The sequence below is a fragment of the Micropterus dolomieu genome, linkage group LG07, assembly GCF_021292245.1.
Source record: "Micropterus dolomieu isolate WLL.071019.BEF.003 ecotype Adirondacks linkage group LG07, ASM2129224v1, whole genome shotgun sequence".
NCBI classification, from domain to species: domain Eukaryota; kingdom Metazoa; phylum Chordata; class Actinopteri; order Centrarchiformes; family Centrarchidae; genus Micropterus; species Micropterus dolomieu.
The window spans coordinates 27477790-27481383 of record NC_060156.1 but is presented as its reverse complement, the minus strand read 5'-3'; positions in this window follow the sequence as shown (position 1 = coordinate 27481383).

Genomic DNA, 3594 nt, shown 5'->3' with positions numbered 1-3594 from the left:
GAGTGGAGGGCAATGGAGATTGTTGGTTTTAAAAGCAAACTGGTGAGGCTCCAGGCTGGCTGGGATGTTGTTTTAATGTGCTGAAGAACCACTTTCTCAAAGCATTTCCTCAGAATGGGTTTGAGAGCCACAGGGCGGTAGTCGTTCAGACTAGAATCTGCAGATTTTTAGGTACAGGAACGGTGGTGGCTGTCTTGAAGCAGATGGGAACCCTCTCCTGAGACACTGAGAGGTTGTAAATGGGGTGGTGATGGTGCAGTGGCTAAGATACGCACCTTTGGTGTGAGAGACATGGGTTCAAATCCCCACTGTGACACATCCACCAATATATCCTCGAGCAAGACACTTAACCTCTAGCTGTTCCAGAGGCGTGCGACCTCTGACATGTATAGCATTGTGAATGTTATCAGGCCCAGCTGATTTACTCATATTCACTCTCAGTGGGACTCTCCTCACATCTGCTGTGGATACTGACAGTGGCCGGTCCTCTGGAGGTGGAGTAGACTTTACAGCTGACTCTTTGTTGAGGAGATAAAGCGAGCATAAAAGGTGTTTAGTTCATCTGGTAATGTGGCCTCACACATGATGGGGGAGCTCCTGCTTTTGTATCCTGTGATGTTTTTGATGGCCTGTCACATACAATGAACAAACTTATAAATGCAACACTTTAGGATGGCCACAATAAAAGGCCACTCGAAAATGTGCAGTTCCATCACACAGCACAACACCACAGATGTCGCAGGTTTTGAGGGAGCGTGTAATTGGCGTGCTGACTGCAGGAATGTCCACCAGAGCTGTTGTCTGTGAATATAATTTCTCTCATTTCCCATAAGCCATCTCCAAAGGCGTAACCACACCAGTCCATGACTTCCACATCCAGCCTCTTCACCTCCAAGATCATCTGAGACCAGCCACCCGGACAGCTGCTGCAACAATGGGTTTGCATAACCAAAGAATTTCTGCACAAACTGTCAGGAACAAGAGCGTGTTCCAGGTCCTACCAATATCCAGCAACTTTGCACAGCCATTGAAGAGCAGTGGACCAACACTCCACAGGCCACAATCAACAACCTGATCATCTCTATGCGAAGGAGATGTGTTGCACTGTGTGAGGCAAATGGTGGTCACACTAGATACTGACTGGTTTCCGGACCCCCCCGGAGCCCCCAATACAGTGAAACTGCACATTTTCGAGCCTAAGGCACACCTGTGCAATACCCATGCTGTCTGATCAGCATCTTGATATGCCACACCTGCGAGGTGGATGGATTATCTCAGCAAAGGAGAAGTGCTCACTGACACAGATTTTGACAGATTTGAGAACAATATTTGAGAGAAATAGGCCTTTTGTGCACATAAAGAAAGTCTTAGATCTTTGAGTTCAGCTCATGATGAATGGGGGCAAAAAAAAGGGTTGCATTTATAATTTTGTTCAGTGTAGAAAGGCATGTTATATCATTAGCAGAATTCTTTTTTTTCATCCACATATAGTATTGTAGCAAATTAAATTGGAAAACCAAATTCAGTTTATTTATTGTACATAACCTATTTTTAAATGTTTATTTTCTGTTTGGTTTTTTTTCGCAGAAAAGGCCCAGTTCTACCTCTTAGAATTTGAATTAGAGAGAAACACAGGGAGGGCTGAGGTAACACATGAAGCAAAGTATCCCAACTTCAGAAACTCCAGACTTAAGCTATTAGGGAATACAACCTTAAGGGAGTAAAAGGAAATACATGATTCAAAATGTTTTCAGCAAAATGAAACAAAGTTAGTGTGAATGACTTAATGAGCAGAGCTAACCTGAAGTGCAAAAACTCATCTCTCTATAGATCAGTGTTTGTTGGTAGAAACGATCATTTACTCTACACCTCTGAAATTTCCCCCATGTATTGTGGCCATTAGAAGATCCAACAAACACACACACACACACACATATTAATTCCCTCAAGATTTAATTTGCCTCTCTGTGAACACCGTTATGCAGCCTGTTAGCTGTTTCTAACGGTGGTGTGCCGAACCCCTCCGGACAGGAAGTTTCTCACCTGCATGGATTTGTGTCCGAGGTGTCAAGAAAAACAAGCTTCAGCATAAACACATGATGCAGCCGCCACACACCAACATGTGATGCAATCATTGCTGACAGTGTGTGTGTGTGTGTGTGTGTGTGTGGGGGGGGGGTTCTTGTTGAGAGTGTCTGTCATGACTTTTAGTGTTCCTTTAGATTCCATTATTTAATCAAGAAATACTTTTTATAATAAAAACAATTGACCAAATTACAGTGTGTGATGTGTAAAGGGGTCATCACAGTCACAAATCCACAGAGAATTATCACTTGACTCTGTAGTTCCTCTCAACTCTATGATATGTCTTTTAATTAATAGTTTTGGTTTTAAGGCCCCAACTTCACTGTTTTGGTTTACACTCACTATTCTCATCAACAGGCAGCCGTTTTCAGCAAAAAAAACCACCACCAAACAGCAGACACACACAGTCAGAGGTGGTGAACATACTGTCGGAGGTCAAAGGAAGCCTGGCCACCCCAAATTATATTCTAATAAAGAAACTAAATGTATTATTACCACTACTGTGTCTTTTACTGAGTATTGCCTTTTCCCTTTGGACTTCGTATCACTTTGGTAGAAAGCGGTGTTGTTTGAGGAATGACTCAATTGCAAATGAAACCGAAGAGAGCGAGCGTGGATGTGACGGCTATGGTTCAAGTCAAGTGAGGGATGCTGTAACTGGTGCAGATGGTGTAGATGCAGACCGGACGGAAAGTCTGCTGTAAGAGGAAGGCTGCCGGGGTCTTGAAATGTCTCGTTGATGATTCTAGAGAGAATTCTCTAGGAGTAAAGCTGATGATACACGGAGCAACTTTTAGAGCAATGGTGCTGGGCAATGTTGCCATCAACGGTAATGAGAAAAGATTACTACCATAATCACTCTGCCACTCGCCCCACCCCACCGCTATCCATTCAAAACATAGTCGGGCTTGCCACAAGCAAGATTGCCCGGCAACATTGCTCAAAAAGTTTCCCCGTGTATCATCAGCTTCAAAGAAGGGAACACATCACCCCCATTCTTAATAATAATAATAATAATAATCCTTATTTGTAGAGCACTTTTCAAAAACAAGTTACAAAGTGCTTTAACAAGTGTAAAGAATAATACAAAAAAAAAGATAAGAGCATGAAAATTTAATATAAAATTAGTAAAAAACAATAAAATAAAAGGGATAAAATAAAGTCGAATAAGATCGGGAAAAGCTCTCCTATAAAAGTATGTTTTAAGAAGGGACTTAAAAGAGTTCACTGACTCAGCCGACCTGATTTCCTCGGGCAGGCTGTTCCAGAGCCTCGGGGCCCTGACAGCAAACGCTCTGTCCCCTTTAGTTTTCAGTCGAGACTCTGGAACAGACAACAGACCTCTGCCCGAGGATCTCAAGGTACGTGCTGGTGCGTATGGGACTAAAAGGTCAGAAAATCCAATAAATCCATAGGTGTCATTTACACAGGGGATGCCCACCACATTATATATATATATATATATATATATATATATATATATATATATATATATATATATAAAAAGAG